Below are 21975 nucleotides of genomic sequence, written 5' to 3'. Positions count from 1 at the left end.
CATACTTTAAAAGAAGCCCATAAAATAGGATGAATCCTGCATAGTGTGGTTGATGAAATAGAAGTATATTTAGATAATGTCATGAAGACCAAGACCTTCTTTCCTGAGAGTATCATAGAACTCGGTAGTTGTGTCCAGGGATAGCTCCTTTGGATGTGAGTGGCTCTTGGAGAGGAAATATGTGCTATTTTAGGAAAAGAATGTTATACTTATATCAGTTCTCTTCAGTTTTTCAAAAGTATCTAGGTCATAGTCCAAGAACACATACATTTGGATAATTTGGCTAATAACAACATATCTGATCACATGGTCTGTTCAGATTAGGGATGATATTTGGCCTATTGGTTTAATCTAGGATCTATGGCTCTTGGCAATAGATTCAATTCTGTCTTACCAGCAGCTTTACTGATGATGTTTGTAAAGTCAGATTTTAGAGGCCAATTTGATGCCTGATATTTTGTATTGTGTCATTTGTCTTCATGTATGTTTTGTTTCTCTGACTACAATGTAAGTTTAAGTGTTATTTTGGAAAATTTAACATGTTCAGTAAGTAAATAACCCAGTGGTTAATTTTCTCTGATGAGTGTGATCTTCTTCATATTGGAGAGACTACTATTAACATTTTAAATAGTCCCTAACCTTTTATTTTATATACAATGGCTCTTTTAGAAAGTGTGCTGTTTTCTCTCAGGTGCATCTTATTCTTTCTTAAGAATTTATTTTAATTTAGTTAATCTAATTTCCTTTACCTGCATTTTAAATGTTTCCTGCTTAATATGGATTATATTTCTGAAGAGTGGTGGAATTTGGTATTTTGTGTATTCAATAATATGGTATTTGTATTTATAAATATTATATTTTGCTGTTATTTGTTCTCCCCAAATAAGAAAACTGATTACAAGTTCCAATAAAGTTTGGAGGTTATCCACTTGTAAATTTCACCATTGTGTACATGGTGCAGGGCAGATAAATAGGTGATACACCCTTTTAATTCCATAAAAACTGGGCAAAATTCTTGGGAACCGGAAATTACTCTAGGATTCCAAGAATTTCATACACAGATTGTTGACCTTTAATGGAATATTCATGTAATGCTGATTAGGGAAATGCCATAATGTATAAGGGCTAGAAACAATGTCCAATACTAGAGGAATTGAAATTATATGCAATAATTCATCAACATAGACAGACAAATAAAAACATCTCTTTGCCCTGGCATCAAACACAATTAAATAAAAACAATTAAGCCAAAAAACAATGTATATACTATATTTGATCTTTGTGTAGGAGGTATTGTAAATTCATTTTTATTTTATATGACTGTACCCCTGACCTACCCAAGATAAAATTGAGAAGAATGTCAGGTAAAAATGACCTATATAAAAGAAAACACTTTGAAGTTTTGTCCATGTAAACAAATAAGAACAGGATAGAAAAGTATAGGTAAAATGTCAGTATTTCCAGAATCTCTCACTTGGCCTTATTGCATCTCCATATCAATAGGTGTTTCCAGAGGGAGAGAAGTAGTTCATCTCCATATGAGTAGGTGATTACTTGGTGGAATGAGGACATATCTGGACCAGAGAGGTTGAATGGGGCCTCTTTTGGCAGCTGGGTCATGAGAGACATGGGCGAGCAGAAGTGGATGACTGCTGCCCATAAATGGCAATAAATGGTTTCTCCCCCTTTATTTCTCCCTTTCACTGATTTTTGGTTTCACAGGTAATTTGCCCTGTGTTGGGAACAGGTTTCCTCCAGAGTTAAAATAAAATGAAGCATTATGATTTCTGAATATTTATCATTCATATAGCTTTTATTTTTTTAAACAAATGACAACTTAGAAGGGAAATGAAATAAGATGAATTATATCCCATGATCTTATAACTGTGGATTATGTGAAAATACAGTTGAGCATAGTCTGACTGGCATGATGATTCCAAGCCTACATGTGGTTCTGCAGGAGTGAGTAGGGCCAGAAGCCCTTTCCATTTGCTTTTTATTCTGGCTCAGTGGTTAAAGAAACAAAGAGAGGTACAGTATGGAGGCAGAGGTGATAACCGTTTTTCTAACTGTTTATCTTTGGCAAGATGAGTGAGGAAATGAGGAAAGAAATAAGAAAGCCATATAGGACTTATAAGAAAGCCATATAGGACTTTCAGTTCAGGGTGAATGATTTAGTTTATATTGTTAGAGCAGGACAAAGATATTTATCCATCTTATAAGGAAGTAAATGTGTTCACATGCAGGTTATGTTGGATGACATCCTTAAAGGCAAGTGTCAGACCCGTGAAGAGAACGCTGCTGTGTTCAAACAAAGACATATCTAGTGCAGATTCTGCTAGTGTCTAAGGAAATCAAAATATGTTAGTGCATATGAAAATAACTTGGCAACAAAAGTACAAATTTGTGATGATTAACTATGAATAGTTATGAAACAGGGGATGGCAGGGAAAATGCTGAGGTGCCAGGTTTCTGATAAAAATAATGAGGGGCCACTACACAATGTAGCTGTTTTATTTTTTCCTTGAGGATAGTGCCATAGATCTGACTTCAGTGTTCTACGTTTAAAGATAATCCATAATTCAACCCTCTATTAACAAGGAAATATGAAGCAGAGATATTTTATGTGCAATTCAGTACGCCTCCATTTCAAGGGAACACATGAGTATAAACTTAATATTCAAAGTATAAATGGTTTTTATAAACATTTTTTAGCAAATTTAAGCCATAGGAAAAGGTACAGTCAAATAAATAATATGTTTACAATTTTCTAAGTCAGGAAGTGGCTTACTTATACAGATTACCTTATATACATTGTCATTCCCATTCATAAAATGATGTCTATAAATACACTGTCAAAATTTAGAAAACAACTTACAAGTATGTATTATTCTCTATAAAAAATATTCTTCATGTTCTAATTTCATCAACTACCCTTCTAGTGTTATAATCAAAATAAAATTAAATACTATTTGAATTAAATATTTTTTATTGGGATTTCTTATATTGATTCATGTTCGCAATTTGTTTTATGCTGTTACCATGCTTTATGAAGACCATTACCAAAACAGATTCTGAAATTTCATAATAGTCTGATTTAATGCATCCTTCTATAAAGTCATACTTACTTTCCTTCCAAGTTCTCTTATTTCCAGTGAAACCATTATTGAAGCTTTTGAAAGTAAGACCAGACTTGACAAAAATATAAGAATGATATAAAAATGAATACATGAATCAAGCAGGCTTCTTTAGTATGTCTTTAAATTGTACTTGGTGTAGACAGCATACTCTCTCCTTTATGAATATTTCAACATCATGCACTGTTTCTGACTTGCCCTAGAAAAAATCCCATTTATAATTTTGGAATAAGTGGAATAATTAAAGGAGGAAGAATTATATGTACATTCTGCCAAGGAATTGGACTTGAATGACACCACCATTACTGAGATAAGTCTCTCCTTAGTTGTGAGTGGTTAAGAACATGGAACATAAAATATTCTGCTTTGGCACACTGAATATTTTGAGCTGAAGGCACTTGAGAAAAAGTGCATGCAGTCAGGACCCCCTGACCTGCCCAGGTCTGTCCAAAAGCAGATCATAACACTTGTTATTGGAAAGTGCTCTCCCTGCGAATCTTATCATTGCAAACTGGGAGTTGATGCCAAAATGGGCCAGTACAACTTATCTTATCTTTTTATTTAATTTTCTCTTTATATTTTTCTATTTCTTAGGTACTTTCCTATAATTTCCCACCCTGATCTCAAGCCCCTTAACTTATTACACACGCACAGCTTATTATTCTTTGTTAAAAGTATATAAGATTATGGTTATAACAGCTTCTTCATGTTCATTTTCCTTTTGAAGCCACCTACGGGCACATACAAAATAAAATAAAATGTGCGTGCTTTTCTCCTGTTAATCTGTCTTATGTTTGTCCAATACCTAACTGAGGCATACAACCTAAGACAGTAGAAGCAATTTGGCCTCCCCTACACGGGGATGGCACACAGAAATTCCTGTGTGAGGACACAGAATTTTTCCCTGTTATTGTGAGAGTTTGCATATGGCTTTTGATATTCTGATGGAAAAGGAAGGATTGGAAAAAAAGTTAAGGTGCAGTATGTTTTCCATTCAGATGTACAGGTATTTTTATGATAATTTCCATGATGTGTACAATTAAAAAAAACTAATTGGACATTTGAGAGAAATTTAGATTTAATTTATCCTAGAAAATGATGTGATGAAGTTAAACTAAGAAAATTTCAAGTATTGGCATGTGCAAGAAACTCCTGATTTCATTATGTCCGTTTGCAATTACAGTAGGCAATTTAAAGCTTTGGTTGTCTAAAATGGTGCTTTTAGTGACTTAATCTGCCTGCGAGGCAACTGGGGATCTTGCTGCCATGTTTAGTATCCTTCAGGATGTCTGGGTGTCGATATGCATTTCTAACAAGCTCCACATTACTCTGATGCTTCTAGAACACTGCTTATGCTTTGAATAGCAAGATTTCAAGAGGCAATCGAGTGGAGAACATTCATCCTAAAAAGCTTGGATAGGAGTTTTTTCTTCCAGCACCCTTGTCATCTGTTTTTGTTACACACTGTGCTGAAAACCTGAAAATTATTGGTTGTTAATTAACATAGAAAGTGAACATAGCAATGGAAAAAGCATTTCCTTTTCTTTCATATTTATTCTCCATTGGTAAATTGAAAAGAGTGCTTGAACATTTTTGTACTGTTTGTTCTAAGTTTTTCCTTTTGGTCTCCCTTTATGAATATTCAAAGTATTTAACTTTGAATTTAACTTCTGGTTCTTAAAATCTATATATGTTGAAAATCAGTTATATTATCCAGAAAAAAATCCTAATTATCTAATACTTTCCTACTATTTTGTAAGAAAATCTCCATTTATGTTAATATTCACTATTAAACACATACATGTATAGAACACATGGCTGATCATATACATTTAATACTTTTATTGAATAAACTTTGAAAAACAAAATGTTTATTTAATCAATTATATAAAACTGTTTTATATATGTTAATAGTCAACTACCAGATTCCATGACTCTGCTCCATTTAGCAGAAATAATTTTTGTCCCATGATTACTGATAAGGTTAAAATATTAAAACATTCAACGGAAACATTGTATGAGATTAAGCCAGTCTATTTCTGACTGGGGACTGCTGAAGGGCAGTGAGCTTGTTGTATCTACATCTTTATCACTGAGCCATCACACTACGATAACGTTGAAACAAGATATTTATAGAAAATCTACTTTAAAATAATTCAAACCAAAATGTAAAGTGCAGAGAGATGTCCGTATCAGGTGGTATCAATCTCATAATTTTCAATATTTACTGTTTCCAAATGTGGCATGAGAATCCATTCTAAATTGCTTCATAGAGTTGATCCCTCACATCTTATGTATGTTTCTGACCAAGAGGAACCTTTTTTGTGCTACAACTTTGCTGAAAGCTTTCTTCACATCTTTGTTTTTCAGGGTGTATATGAGAAGATTTACCAACAGGGTGACCACACAGTAGAACATGGAGACCACTTTACCAACGGTGAAGTTGTACTTGGCTGGAGGCAGACATTGGCAAAGATGATGGTGCCATAGTAGATGGTGACCACAGTGAGGTGGGAGGCACAGGTGGAGACAGCTTTCTTCTGAGCCTCCAAGGAAGACAGTCTGAGTATTGTTACCACCATGTGTTCATAGGATGACATGGTGAGAAGAAAAGAACTGAGAATCACAACAGAGCTACATGTGTAGCCCAAGGCCTCCACCTAGCATGTGTCTGAGCAAGAGAGTTTATAGATGGGGTCTGAGTCACAAAAGAAATGGTTGACCTTCTGGGGGCCACAGAAGTTCAGATGAGAGATTAGTATGGTAGATAGAAGAGGGGCAATGAAGCCCCCAATCCAAGACCAAGCAGAGAACTGCAGGCACACTGGGATCCTCGTGAGCAGTGAGTATCGTAGAGGGTTGCAAATGGCCGGGTACCGCTCATAGGCCGTCACTACCAGGAGGATGCACTCAGTAGCTCCCATGGAGAAAAAGAAGTAGTACTGGGCTATACAGCCAGACACAGAGATGGTGACACCTCGTGACAGGCAGGTGGCCAGCAGTTTGGGTACTGTGAATGTGGTGTACCAGATCTCCAGGAAGGACAGATTTCCTAAGAAAATGTACATCGGCATCTGGAGTGTGGGCTCCATCACAAGTGAGTATGATGACAGTGTTTGCCAGAAGGGACAGCAGATACAATGTGAGAAACATCACAAACAATGTGAATCTCAGATAGAAAATACCAGGAAACCCAAGAAAAATGAACTTGGTCACTTTGGTCTGGTCTGTCACCTCCATAGCTCATCCTCTCTGAACTGGAACGAACAAAGTCTGGATTATAGATGAGCGAGAATGGGATATTTTAATATTCATTTACTTCATGATGATAAAGGACCGCCAAACATATTATAATTAATGGCTTCCAAAAACATAATTGCTGTCTTTATAAACAGTTTGCATGAATTAGCTCATTTAATTTAAATAATACATCTCCAGGGTAAATAACCTAATAATTTACTCTGCAAATGAAGATATTAAGGGAGGAAGCAGTTTTCCCTCAGTTACATCACTTTAAGTGTTGGGGTAGAATTTGTATCCACGTAGGGGAATATGAACATTCACAATCTGAGCTAGTCCTTGCAGAAATGTGGCTACTAGAAGAACATGGCATTCTCCATCCCAGAGGAACACACACCCTAGACATTAGATGCTGAATACATCCACAGCAATGCTAGTCAGAGACCTGTAGATCTGGGAAAGAGGGCTTCAGAATAGAGCTCCTAAGCCATGCCGGTTTCCTCATGAAGACAGAGGGCTGCTTTGGTTTTAACATTGTGACCCTCATTATATGCCATCGTTCAGAACTTAGGGGGAAATTTATACATGAATAAGCTGTATATCTAGTAAACAGAATAGTAGTCAACATGTACATGAAAAATATTTTGTTAAAAAGAAATACAAGGAATCCAGATTGGTAAAGAAGAAGTTAAATTGTCACTATTTGCAGATGACATGATATTGTACATAAAAAACCCTGAAGACTCCACTCCAAAATTACTAGAACAAATATCAAAATTCAGCAAAGTTGCAGGATACAAAATTAACACACAGAAATCTGTGGCTTTCCTATACACTAACAATGAACCAATAGAAAGAGAAATCAGGAAAACAAATAGTTCAAAAATTCATATGGAAACACCAAAGACCCTGAATAGCCAAAGCAATCTTGAGAAAGAAGAATAAAGTGGGGGGATCATACTCCCCAACTTCAAGCTCTACTACAAAGCCACAGTAATCAAGACAATTTGGTACTGGCACAAGAACAGAGCCACAGACCAATTGAACAGAATAGAGACCCCAAACATTAACCCAAACATATATGGTCAACTAATATTCGAAAAAGGAGCCATGGACATACAATGGGGAAATGACAGTCTCTTCAACAGATTGTGCTGGCAAAACTGGACAGCTACATGTAAGAGAATGAAACTGGATCACTGTCTAACCCCATACACAAAAGTTAACTCCAAATAGATCAAAGACCTGAATGTAAGTCATGAAACCATAAAATTCTTGAAAAAAACATAGCCAAAAATCTCTTAGACATAAACATGGGTGACCTCTTCTTGAACATATCTCCCCAGGCAAGGGAAACAAAGGCAAAAATGAACAAGTGGGACTTTATCAAGCTGAAAAACTTCTGTATAGCAAAGTACACCATGAATAGAACAAAAAGGTATCTTACAGTATGGGAGAATATATTCATAAATGACAGATCTGATAAAGGGTTGACATCCAAAATATATAAAGAGCTCACGCACCTCAGCAAACAAAAGCAAATAATCCAATTAAAAAATGGGCAGAGGAGCTGAATAGACAGTTCTCTAACGAAGAAATTCAGATGGCCAACAGACACATGAAAAGATTCTCCACATCGCTTGTCCTCAGAGAAATGCAAATTAAAACCACAATTAGATATCACCTCACACCGGTAAGGATGGCTACCATTCAAAAGACAAACAACAACAAATGTTGGAGAGGTTGTGGAGAAAGGGGAACCGTCCTACACTGGTGGTGGAAATGTAAATTAGTTCAACCATTGTGGAAAGCAGTATGGAGGTTCCTCAGAATGCTCAAAATAGACTTACCATGTGACCCAGGAATTCCACTCCTAGGAATATACCTTAAGAATGCAGCACTCCAGTTTGAAAAAGACTGATGCACCCCTATGTTTATAGCTGCACTGTTTACAATAGCCAAGAAATGGAAGCAACCTAAGTGTCTGCCAGTAGATGAATGGATAAAGAAGATGTGGTACATATATGTGGGGGCCCGGCCTACGGCCGAGGCTGAGCCCCACTCTAGCTGGACAACGCCCTAAAGATGGCGCCTGCTTCCTGCTCACCACCCTTTCCCCTCTTCCCTGTTGGGGATTGGCCCAGCAGACTTTTGTACCCGTGCACAGCTCGTGCTGCCCGCTTAGAGTGGCGCGTGACACCTATCTGCTTAAAGGTCACGCATGATACTGTCCCAGATTGGTTGGGTGACTGAATATAAGGGAGCCCGCCGGGAGGGAGAGGAGCTTCCTGACAACTGCTGTAACCGCCGTGAGAGATTAGACAATAAAGCCTAGAGAAGAACCCAGACCTTGGGCGTGTTGCTTCGGTCCCTGAAGGGTCGCGAGAATATACACAATGGAATATTACTCAGCTATAAGAAAAATACATATCCTACCATTTGCAACAACATGGATGGAGCTAGAGCGTATTATGCTCAGTGAAATAAGCCAGGTGGAGAAAGACAAGTACCAAATGATTTCACTCATATGTGGAGTATAAGAAAAAAGGAAAACTGAAGGAACAAAATAGCAGCAGAATCACAGAACCCAAGAATGGACTAACAGTTACCAAAGGGAAAGGGACTGGAGAGGATGGATGGGAAGGGAGGGATAAGGGCGGGGAAAAAGAAAGGGGCATTATGATTAGCATGTATAGTGTGGGTGGGCACAGGGAGGGCTGTGCAACACAGAGAAGACAAGTAGTGATTTTACAGCATCTTACTATGCTGATGGATAATGACTGTGAAGAGGTATGTGGGGGGGGACTTGGTGAAGGAGTGAGCCTAGTAAACATAATGTCTTTCATGTAATTGTATATTAATGATACCAAAATAAAAAAATATATATATAAATATATGTATATATATACATATACATATATATATGTATAATTATGTGCATGTAAGAAAATAAAATAAAAATATTTTTTTAAAAGCTTACTATTCTTAGATACTTGTTTTTTAAGTCAGTGTATCCACCAGTTTTTCTACACTGGTTAGAAACAATCAACCATAAAATTTTCTTTTTTTAAATTGGAAACTTCAATACCATATTTGTTTCTCATGTACAACATAGTGACAAATGTACATTACCAAATGCTCACCATGCTAAATATAGTTATACCCTGCTACGACACCAAAATATTTCAGTATTATTAGTTATATTATCTACGCTGTGCTTCCATTCCTATGACTACTTTATTTTATAATTTGAAGTTTGTGTGGAAGAGGATGAAGGAGTGGGTGATAAAGGTGAAGGGGATAAAGAGGTACAAACTCCAAGCTAATAATTTTAAATTCAAAAGTCCATTAATCCTTTAGTGGACATAGAGTTTCTTTCCATAGCATAAGAACACTTTATATGAGACATAGAGTCATACCAAATATAAGAATACAATATACTAGTTATAATTATGTTGCATTTTTATCAAAATAAAAAATAGATAAGTATCAGTTTCATAAAAACAATTTTTCCAATGGATACATGTGCTTTAGGGCCAAAACATCCAGATGATAGCTGTAAAGTATAGTGGTAACATATTAGTAGCAATAATAAAAACTTTTATATATATATGTATTACTTTCATATATAAAATACTTCATATGCAATATAACAATGTTAGGGGGCTTGAGTTTGCTCTCCTCGGTTCTTGTTCCCACGGCAACAGAGAACTGAAGGGCAGAGACGCAGCAGTGAAGCAGAGAAGTTTTATTTGAATACAGTCCCAAGGAGGAGCAGACTAGAGTCAAGGTAGATGAAGACAGATTTATCATAGGGATTTTTGTATATAATAATTTTTTATTACAGGGATTAACTCTATCTTTTCTGGCTCTCTAGTTTTATCTTGTTAACTCTTTGAGTCCCTTTTAGTGGGCTTTACTGGCCTATTTTCTCTCCACCAGCTCATATCTGTTTCTTCCATGTAACAATAATATATATTTTTTACCATTTTTTAAATTCCTATAATAAAGATACAGACTTACTATCTCATATCATAATGAAAAACTGGCTGAAAAAATGTGAAGACTATTGGATTCATATTCACATATTTCTGGATTAAACTTTTATGGAGATTTTGAATCTAAAAATACTATTGAAAAATGTGTACAGATTTTATGCAATAATAATAATGGTCTCTGGGGTGCCCTGTTGACACCATAGAAGTTTTCAAAATATACATTATAAATATTTTAGATACATCTGGTTAAAATTTAAATTATACTAGTATGGCCAAGGGATATTTTGTCTCAGAAACCCAATCTGTAGATCTTAATACTATAAAAATCCTGACTTTTTTGTAAAACTAAAATTTTGTTTCTTGCAGGCTATACCACTATTCAAAATCTTTGCAAAGTATTATGACTGGCAACCAACCTAGAATTTTAAATTCAAGAAAATTTCAAGGAAAGAACTTAGACTTATTTCTTAAAAACCTTTCCCTGATTTTGTTTCTGGTTCCATTTGAAAATTATTAGCAGTTATATTATTAATTTACCATCAAGATTCCAAAGTATTTCTTACTGCTATTATGAAAAGGATATTACATAACTCTTCTTCTCCTACCTTTAATCACTTATTAACTATTTGGAAATTATATAAGTAGAGATTTAGAACAGAATCAAGGGGACATCATCAAAAATCTATTTTCTTTTGTAAAAGATGTGATGGTTATCTAACTCTGCCTACAGCAAAAATTAGGGTTATACACTCTCTATCTATATAGAACCTTAGGAGGAAACTGGATGATGGGGACATTTAATTTAAAAAAAATAAACAGTTTTGTAAAAATTAAATAACTTTTACTTATAAAAAGTATCTTACATATAATTTTTATTTATTTGGTATTTTAATTTTTAAACTATAGTCACTCATCCTACATGCTAAATGAATGCCTGAGAAAGTATATTGCCTCAGATTACACATTATGAAAGTTATAAAAGAATTGCTACAGAACTCTATTACTCTAGGCAAATGAGGAATAACTCAGATCAACCCTCACAGATATACTCACAGCATATATTCTGTTTGAAATATTTTTCAGGACTGGGAAGTTATTAGTTAAATTTCTTTTAAACCCTCCCTTTCACCATGGCTGTACATCAGAGTCCACCACGCTCAACTGGGTCTCAGCGGAATGAGCCGTGGAAGCTCCTCCCTGCTGTGCCTTTGGCTGTGGGGCACCATCTGTGCTCTAGATAAACACCAAATTTATTTTCTTTCTTTTTTTTTCCTCTGCGGTTAAGCTGCAAAGAAAGGCATTGCCTCAGATCCCATTGTGAGAAGAACTAGGATTTCATCAATCTTGAGTTTCATAAATCTGCTCTCTTTTGGGACATTCGCATAGATTCCCTGAAGATTTTCATCTGGTGAGGGTCAGAGAACTTTCCCCTTAGGATCAAAGGAAGAATAAAGCAACTTTGGGAACCATTAGAAATGCCTTTATGGGAGTGAAAAGAATGTCTTCCCAACTGGCGGCATTAGACGCCACTGCGTCTGGTATTAACCCTTCAAAATATGATTGTAGAATGGCATCTCTCAGTGTTTCAGTCACCACAAGTCATGACCAGAATATAGCATTCTCCAACATCCAAAGTACAACGTACATCAGAAATAGTCTTATTTTCCAATAATAAAGCCACAAAACAAAATCAAAACTAGACAAGCAAAAACGTCTCTCGTTGCTTGACATCTCTTTATAACAAATAACTAAACTAAAAAGCACTTGCTGACTGAATGTGGAAACTGTCACCCACTCTAGCAGATGGCGTCATTTCATGTAACAGTTATGTTCTAGGGCCTTAGTGAATATGTGCAGAGGGTATAAACGTCTGAAAAATCTTGGTATTAGAAGAGAACAAAACACCTACCTATAAGACTGAATAAAACAAATCTAGATGATATCTATATGTCTATTAAAGAAAGTATCAACTAGTGGCTGTCAGGAAGTGTAAGTCACCAGGAGATATTTGAAAATGTGTTGAGGTGGTGTGTTTGCAATAACATGGAATGTCAGTTTCATGTATTGGCATGGGCATGAAGAAAATTGTCCTGAAAATACCAAAAGCCCTCTGAAGGTATTAATAGAGATCCCACTAAGAATCACTGTGCTAAGGGTATAGAGGATAATTTTTAAATGAACTTTTAGAGCTGTAATTGGCATATGATAAAATATACCTATTACACATATAGGTTTGATGATTTTTGGCAAATTTATGTAATTACAACTGCAATCAAGAAAGATACATTCTTATTCATTCCAGAAAGTCTCCTCATGCCTCATGCACTCATTCAATTTTCCCATTAGGCCCAACCAACCAAGGCTCTCATTTTTGTTACTATAGCTGAGCCCTGCTTACTCCAGATTTTCACACATACAGAAGCATAGATCATGTATTCTTTTGTGTCACGCTTCCTGCAACATCATAATTTAGAGATTTTTCCATGCTGAGGTGTTTTGTAAGTCTGTTCAATTGCTGAGTTGCATCCCTTTGAACAAGCACACAATAATTTAAGCATCTGTTTACCTTTTGGTAGATATTTAGACTGCTTCCAATGTGGGATTAATAAGAAAAAAGCCACTGAATTTTCATGTGCAAATCCTTGTCACAGTCATTCACCCTTCCATTTGATTAAATAGCTAGGAGTGCCACTGCTGAGGTGTGGTAAGTGCCTATTTTTCTTACTAAGAAATTACCATGGCTTTTCCAAAATTGTTGCAAAATTTTACATTTCCATATTCTCACCCACCCTTGATATTGCCCCATTTAAATTTTAGCTGTTCTAGTGTGTGTGCAGTGTATCTCATTTCTCACTTTTCATTTCTGATGACTAATGATACATCTTTTCAGGTGTTCACTGGCCATTTATTATGAAATTTTGTCAAGTGCCCAAATGTGGGCAGTTATAATTGATTATTTTACCCCATAATTTAATCGTTCTAGTTCCATTTATAGGTATATTTGTGTGATGTGTTTGTGTATATTTTTCTTTCAGTTTTTATTTTGCTTTCTCATTTCCTTGGCAATGTTTCCTAAAGAGCAAAGTTTTAATTTTCATGAAGTCAATATTACCATTTTTATCTTTTATGATTTATTCTTGGTGGTGTGGGTCATATATGACTTATACTACTACAAGTTTATGATGTTTTTGATATTTCTTCTAGAAAATTGTAATTTCAAATCTTACATTTAGGTAATGAGTCTTTTCTAGTGAATTTTGTGCATGGCATAAAGGGAAATTTCAGATTTTATATTTCCAGAATGGATTTTCTATGCTATTTTAACAAGTACAATACTTTATTCACTGAATTTTTGCTTTTTTTTGGAAAATTATGAAACAGTGGGTCTATTTCATGACTCTATATGAAGCATTTGGTTATATTTATGCAAATAGCAGTGTTTACTAACAGCACTTTATATTTCATCTGGAAATCAGATAGTAAAAATCCTACAACTTTATGTTCTCAAAATAGTTTTTCTAGTCTAAACATTTCAGAAACATCTCATAAATTACACACACACACACACACACACACACACACACACACACACACTAGAATTTTGAGTGATCTGATGCATGAATATGGTATATCTTACCATTTATTTGGCTGTTTGAATTTCTCTTAGCACTATTTTATACCTGTAAGCACAAAGCTCCTCCATATATATTTAAAATTAAAGACCTTCTATACACTTTGCTAAATGAGTTCGATTAAAGTAGTGTTTTTCAAATTTCACTTTCTAATTTTTGTTATAAAAATACAGTTGATTTTTGTTTAATGTCCTTATTATCTTTGATCTAACTAAATCCATTTTCTAGTTCTGGTAGCTTTTAAATACATTACTTATGATTTTATATGTAAGCAATATTATTCACAAATAAGCCTATCTTCTTTCTTTCCAATCAATATTCCTACTTATAAGAATGGGTATATTAAATTAACTTGCCATATTATACTTCCCAGGGCCTATAGTAAAATATTGGGATTAGATATTGCTCTCTTGTCCTTAATCAGAAAAGAAGGGATTTAGTGGTCAACTATTAATTATTGTATTAGGTACAGGTGTTTTGTTTCTTTTTTAACAAATAGGATGTCTTTCTTAAATTCATGAAAACCATTTTTATTATAGTTTGATAAGTGTGCTTTTTGCTGTTAAAACACAAGAGGTTTGAATTTTTCAAATGCAACAAATGCTTCTATTGAGATATTTATATCATTCTTAAGATTTATTATTTCTATGTGTGTTATTTCTATGTTAAACCCCCTTCACATTTCTTGCTTACATTCCTTTTGGCAATGATTTATGATCCTTAATATATTGCTAGATATTATTTTATTGTGTTTTAATGAGGATATTTGATGGCATATTAATGAAGATATTCCTCTTGTTTTTATTCACATAAATGCCTGCCCAGTGATACTATTTGGGAGGATATTTAATTACAGAATATAGTTACAAAATATGACTAATCCGGTTTTGCATGTTTTTATAGAGGAAATTGCCATAATTTGTGTCTTTCAAGAGATTTTAACGTTTCCGTTATATTGCTGAAATTAGATACTGAGACGTAACTGCCGGTTACCATGGGGGAGGGGCTGGAGTGGGTAGGTGAAGGGAATAGATAAAAAGGCACAAAATCTCGATCAAGAAATAAATTGCTCATGGGGATGAAAGTACAGCATAGGGAATATAGTCAAGGGTTCTGTAACATCTTTCTATGTTGACTGTATCTACACTAGTTGGGATGAGGATTTGATAATGTGTGTGACTATTGATGCACTATGTTTTATATTTGAAACCAATATGATATTGTATGTCAACTACACTTTAATAAAAATATATAAAAAAGTTAGCTAAACCCAAACTAAAGTGAACTAAAGCACAAAGAAGCAGTAAAACATAAAGCAAAAGTATTTAAACTTGAGTGGTACCTAAATAAATGGACAAGTAGAACCATCATCAATTAAAACAATCAGAAAAATATGGGAAAGGGCAATACAACGTCTGGTATTAACATGTTATAAAAAGAAAATGCCCATAATTCACAAAAAATAATGAGGCATACAGAAAAATAGCAAAGGGTATCTTAAAGGAAAAAAATTAATTGGCAGATATTCCTGACAGAGCTCAATATTCTAAATGATTAGAAAGAGTTTTAAAAAGTACTGTCTAGAATGGCCACTATCCAAAAGATCAGAAATAACAAGTGTTGGTGAGGATGTGGAGAAATGGGAACCCTCCTACACTGTTGGTGGGAATGTAAATTGGTGCAGCTACAATATGGAGATTCCTCGAAAATTTAAAAGAGAAATACCTTACCACTCAGTATTTCCACTTCTAGGAGTTTACCCAAAGAAAACAGCATCTCTGATTTAAAAAGATGTATACACCCATATGTTTGTCACATTATTTACAATAGCCAAGATATGGGGGCAACCAAAGTGTCTGTCAATACATCTATTGGCTATAAATAAGGAAGATCTGGCTCATATATGCAATGGTATATTGTTCAGCCATAAAACAGAAAGAAATCCTGCCATTTGTGACAACATGGATGGACTTACAGGGTATTATGCTGAGTGAAATAAGCCAGGCAGAAAAAGACAAATAACTGGTGATTTCATTTGTTTGTGGAATCTAAAAATAAAACAAAAGAAAATGAGCAGAAGAGCAGTAGAGTCATAGACATTGAGATGTAGCCATTGGTTACCATAGGGGATGGGTTGGGGTGGGTGGGTGAATCAGATGAAGGGGATAAAGAGGCACAAAATCTCAAAACAAAATACAAATTAGTCATGGGGCTGAAAGTACAGCATAAGGAATATAATCAGTTCTGTAACATCTTTATATGTTGACAGGAACTATGTTAATTGGGGTGAGGATTTAATAACATATATAACTGCTGAGTACTTGAAACCAATATGATATTGTAGGTCAACTATATTCAAAAAATTTTTTTTAATTATACACATACCCAACTTTGGAGCACCAAATGATATTAAGCAAGTACTAACATCTGAGGGTAGAATAAGGCAACAATAAATAGTAAGGGGAGACCACACTCTCAGCTACAGACCGATCAGAAAGAAAATCAGAAAAGGAAACATTGAAATGAAGCCACACTTTAGACCAAATAAACTTAACAGATGTATGTATAGAAATCCCACCCAACAACAGTACAATACGCACTATTCAAACATTTACCCTTGGGTGTAGAATTTGGCTCCTTAAATAATTATAATTACTCATGCCCATACCCATACATGCCACCAACATTCCATATCACTGCAAACAGATTGTTCCACACATTTTCAAGTATTTCGTGGTGACTTCCACTGCCTCATTTATAACCACTGGTTTACAATTTCTTTCCCTAATGGGTAAATGTTTGATGTACTTGGCATTTATGACTAAGAATTGAATTTTTATTTGATTTTATATATGGGCTAACCAATGCTCACAAAACATGCTAAACAACATATTCTTTTTCTTGAACTATTTAAGCAAGCTTAAAGTTATACTGTAAATTCCCTTATCACTATACATATGTGAATATCATCTAGACTTATTCTGTTCAGTCTTCTAGGTTGGTGTTCTCTTCTGCTAACACATTTCATCAGGTTTTTTTTTTACCATTTGCATATAGGCACTGTGCTCTCATACATAAATGTCTCATGAAGTGGCTCAATCTTGGTATCTACTCTAGTAGGAAGCATAATTTTCCCAAGCATCTGATTAATGCTTTCTCCATTGAATCATTTGCTGTAGAGATGCAAGCCAGGGTTGTTTTTTGCACTGTATTACTGTAAAATGAGATATCCAGGCTAATCTCTTAATTAGCTTTGTAGCTAGATAATATGATTTTCTGGCTGTGTTTATGGTGTCTGAAATATTGAGGAATACAATTCTGCAATCAAAAATGAAGGGTGGATAAGATGGGTAATGGGAGCTAAAGAAACCACGTAGGATGTTATTCCTTCAGTTCCTGCGAAGTCATTTTTAATAGTTTCCAGACTTTCTTCTTCCTTTGGTCCCTAAGGAAGAGGACACTGACCGTCTTCAAAGGAAAGTCCTCTGGGAATCTATACGAATGTCTCAAGGTGCAGGGCAAACTTCTGAGGCTCAAAGCTGATGTGACCCCATTCATCCCCACAGGGGGAGATCTCAGAGCAGGCTTTTCTGGGCATCTTGGCCAGAGAGAGGACAATTCAGAAAAAAAAACTGAGGAATTTGGTGTTCATTTATACCATAGATGGGGTGACACAGCCAATGATGCAGCAGGGCATAATTAATTAGCTTTCTTCCCTTATGAACAAATTGAAAGTAGTGTGCTCTACTACAGAGCTTGGTGAAAAGGAGAGTTTAAACAAAATTTTCCCATAATATTCCATTTCTGAAAATAACCAAATGGAATAAAGTCTTGTGAGTATACCTGGGGACACATAAACAATGCCATTTTTTACTTTCCAAGAGAGTAATGGATTTACATAACAGAACATTTATAATTTTGGATATTCTGTAATCTGAGGCACTGTTCTTTCTCAGACATTCCTTTGTCATGTAAAATGCATAACTAACTTACATATGAACTATAGCTTATGTTATATGACTATACCTTATAAGCTATAGTTCCACTTTATATGTAATTTTATATATTATAATACATCAATAGTGCACAATAGGAAACAGTAATGGTGTGGCATAAAGCCTTTCACATCTTTCAATAAAGTTTTATGATTGGGAGTTTCCTAAGTGTTTAACACAGAAATGTGTAGACATGAACATAATTGCCATCATGTTTCATTTTCCTGATCTTTTCACTGTGATATAGGAGCTATCAAGTCTGCACCTTTATGGCAAGGAATTTTAAAAATAGTAAAAATTGTATATATACCACAAAGTTCTTACTATAGAAACAAATAATTTTTTCTACTGTACACTTATCATGTGGATTATTTGGTCTGACAGGCCATTTCCTCCCCTAGTTTGGGGAAGTTTTCAGCAATTATTTCTTCAAAGAGACTTTCTATCCCTTTTTTCTCTCTCTTTTTCTTCTGGTACCCCTATAATGAGGATATTGTTCCGGTTTGATTGGTCACACAGTTCTCTTAATATTCTTTCATTCCTGGAGATCCTTTTATCTCTCTCTCTGCATCAGCTTCTCTGCATTCCTGTTCTCTGTTTTCTAGTCCATTAATGGTCTCTTGCATCTCATCCATTCTGCTTTGAATTCCTTCCAGAGATTGTTTTATTTCTGTATTCTCCCTCCTTAGTTCTTGCATATTTCTCTGCAAGTCCATCAGCATAGTTATGACTTTTGTTTTGAATTATTTTTCAGGAAGATTTGTTAAATCTATCTCTCCAGGTTCCTTCTCAGGGAAAGATGGAGAAGATCTCAAAGCTGTCTGGGTTAGTCTTGTCTGGATCAAATTTTTTGCCTTTTCATGTTGATAGGAGCAGTGGTATGCTATTGACTTGTCTGTCAGCTGGGAGAGGTAAGACTCTTTCCACTTGCTACTGGCCTTTCTTTACTGGGGCAACTGCAACCCTAGTGGCTTGTGTTGGGCAACTGCATGTAGACTGGGTCTCTGTATCTTGCCCGGCCAGTGTGGAGGAAGCTCCCTTGCTGTGGGTGTAGCCAGACTCAGGCAGTTGCACTGCTATGGCGGGGCCCCAGAGGGGTAATGGAAGGGGGGCTGTTTGGCTGTTTACCTCTGTGAGGGGTCTCAGAGCTGTTGCCCAGGGGGTTAGTGTGCCTGGAGTTCCCTGGAATTTCCAGCTGTTGTACTGTGACCCGGGATGCTTCCGTCCAGCTGTGGGGTCCCTGTCCCTTTAAGACTTTCAAAAATCACTCGCTTTTCTTTGTCCCAGGGGCGCCGGCTGTAGGACCTGCTCACAGTTCTTACTGTCCTGCTTCCCTAGTTTCCAGTACCCCACGCATGCACTGTACGTCTGGGCTTTGGTGCGGATGGCTGGGGCTGGTTGTTCAGCAGTCCTGGGCTCCCTCTCCCTCCCTGCTCCGACTCCTCTCCTCCCACTGGGAGCTGGGGGTGAGGGGCACTCAGGTCCCACCCTGCTGAGGATTGTATCTTACCCCTTTCACCAGGTGCTGGGTTCTTGCAGGTGTGGATGTAGTCTGGCTGTTGTCCTGTGTCTTCTGGTCTGTCTTTTAGGGATAGTTGTATTTGTTGTATTTTCAAAAATATATATATGTTTTGGGAGGGGATTCCCACTGTCCTACTCATGCCACCATCTTGGCTCCCTGCATCATGTGGATTATTTGGAGCTAAAGAACATGTGTACATTACATTCATTGGAAAACTGTTTCCCTACAAAAAGGATTTCTGTATTTTTTTTATTTTAGAAAGAACACTTAAGTATAGTTATAAAATCTGTATCATATATTTAAAAATTCATAAATGGATATATCTCATATTAAATATTCCTTCATAATAGCCAAGCTATAGAAAAAAAACATATGTCTTTTGAAGATACAATAGAATTTTGACTTTAAAGTTATTTGATTGACTGTTCCCAACCAGTGTAGAAAAATTGGTGGTTGAACTGATTCTGAAACAAAACAAGCCAAGAATAGAATTTAGAAAAATATTTATGAAAAAATCACTTTTGTTTAGATGTTGAATCTTACTTTCTGCATTGTTTATTGGTGATGGCATTTCCTCCAGTTCCTGTCTTGCACCCCGCCCTGAGAGATGACGTGGGATAGGGGCCATAATGTCCATACTGCAGCAATGCCTTGGGTTCCTAAGGCAATAGGTGTGGCCCAGGAGCTCCATCTGAGATCCAGCCATGGTCACTGGCCTTTGATATTCATGGTGCTGATTTCTTCACCATTTTAAATGTCTGGAATGAGACATACTTGCTGATGGAACAATGTCATGTTCTTGCAACAGCCACTAATTTTATGAATTAATTTGCACTGTAGTATTCTAAAACGCCCCACCTGAGTACAATGTGCCCCACCATATAAAGTGATGTAACTGAGGGAAAATAATGTCTTTCCTTAGTATCTTCATTGGTAAAATATTCATGTTGGTCAAGTATTTACTATTAACCTTCAAAATTAATTTTTTAAATTAAATGACCTATTCCATGTAAAAATGTTTATAAAGACACCAATTATGTTTTTGGAAGCTATTAATTTTAATATGTTTAGAGGTCCTTTATCATCATGAAGTGAATGAATATTAAAATATCCCATTCTTGCTCATCCATCATCTGGGCTTTGTTGGTTCCAGATCAGAGAGGATGAGCTACGGAGGTGACAGTGACCAAGTTCTTTTTTCTTGGGTTTCCTGATTTCTCTACCTGCAACTCGCATTGTTTGTGATGTTCCTCACTGTGTATCTGCTGTCCCTCGTGGCAAACACCCTCATCATATTCACTGTTGTGATGGAGCCCACACTCCAGATGCCCATGTCCATTTTCTTAGGAAATCTGTCCTTCCTGGAGATCTGGTACACCACAGCCACATTACCCAAACTGCTGGCCACCTGCCTGTCATTGGGTGTCACCATCTCTGTGTCTGCCTGTATAGCCCAGTACTACTTCTTTTTCTCCTTGGGAGCTACCGAGTGCATCCTCCTGGCAGTGATGGCCTATGACCGGTACCTGGCCATCTGCAACCCTCTATGATACTCAGTGCTCATGAGGATCCCAGTGTGCCTGCAGTTCTCTGCTAGATCTTGGATTGGCGGCTTCATCACCTCTCGTGTCTACCATACTCGTTTTCCATTTAAACTTTTGAGGTCCACAGAAGATCAACCATTTCTTTTGTGACTCAGATCCCATATTTAAACTCTTTTGCTCAGACACATTCTAGGGGGAGGCCTTCGGCTACACATGTAGGTCTGTTGTGATTCTCACTTCTTTTCTTCTCACCATGTCCTCCTATGAACACATTGTGGTAAAAATAACCAGACTGTCTTCCTTGGAGGCTCGAAGAAAGCTTTCTTCACCTGTGCCTCCAACCTCACTGTGGTCACCATCTACTATGGCACCATCATCTTTGCCAATGTTTGCCTCCAGCCAATTACAACTTCACCATTGGTAAAGTGGTCTCCGTGTTCTACTGCATGGTCATGCCATTGGTAAATCCTCTCATATACACCCTGACAATCAAAGATGTGAAGATAGCTTTCATCTAAGTTGTAGCACAAAAGAGGTTCTTCTTGGGCAGAAGCATAACATAAGACTTGAGGAACTAACTCTATGAAGCAATTTAGAATGGATTCTCATACCACATTTGGAAATAGTAAGTATTGAAAATTATATTATGTAATTGATACCACCTGATATGAATGTCCCTCTGAACTGTACATATTTGCATTGAATTATACTAAAATAGATATTTTACAATGTATAATTTTGTTTTTAAGAATCTTTTCATACAACATATAGTGAGAAAATGATAGCATAAGATTATTTATTGCCTACAAGGTATTCCCAATCAGAAAATGGGCTGGTTCAATCCCATATAGTATTTCAGTTAAATGTTTTCATAATTTACAACTCAATAGTTGCCCTAGGCCAAAAA

The 21975-nt window shown here is 36.0% G+C and overlaps 2 pseudogenes; one reads left to right on the top strand and one right to left on the bottom strand.

Moving 5' to 3' along the window:
* Nucleotides 1–5420: 5420 nt before the first annotated feature.
* LOC108383707 (olfactory receptor 6F1-like) lies at nucleotides 5421–6377 on the bottom strand (annotated as a pseudogene).
* Nucleotides 6378–20741: 14364 nt separating this feature from the next.
* On the top strand, nucleotides 20742–21631 carry LOC140846045 (olfactory receptor 6P1-like; annotated as a pseudogene).
* The last annotated feature ends 344 nt before the right edge of the window (nucleotides 21632–21975 follow it).

The sequence above is a fragment of the Manis javanica genome, chromosome 14, assembly GCF_040802235.1.
Source record: "Manis javanica isolate MJ-LG chromosome 14, MJ_LKY, whole genome shotgun sequence".
Lineage (NCBI taxonomy): Eukaryota > Metazoa > Chordata > Mammalia > Pholidota > Manidae > Manis > Manis javanica.
The sequence above is the reverse complement of the archived record's forward strand: the minus strand, read 5'-3'. Positions and strand labels throughout refer to the sequence as shown.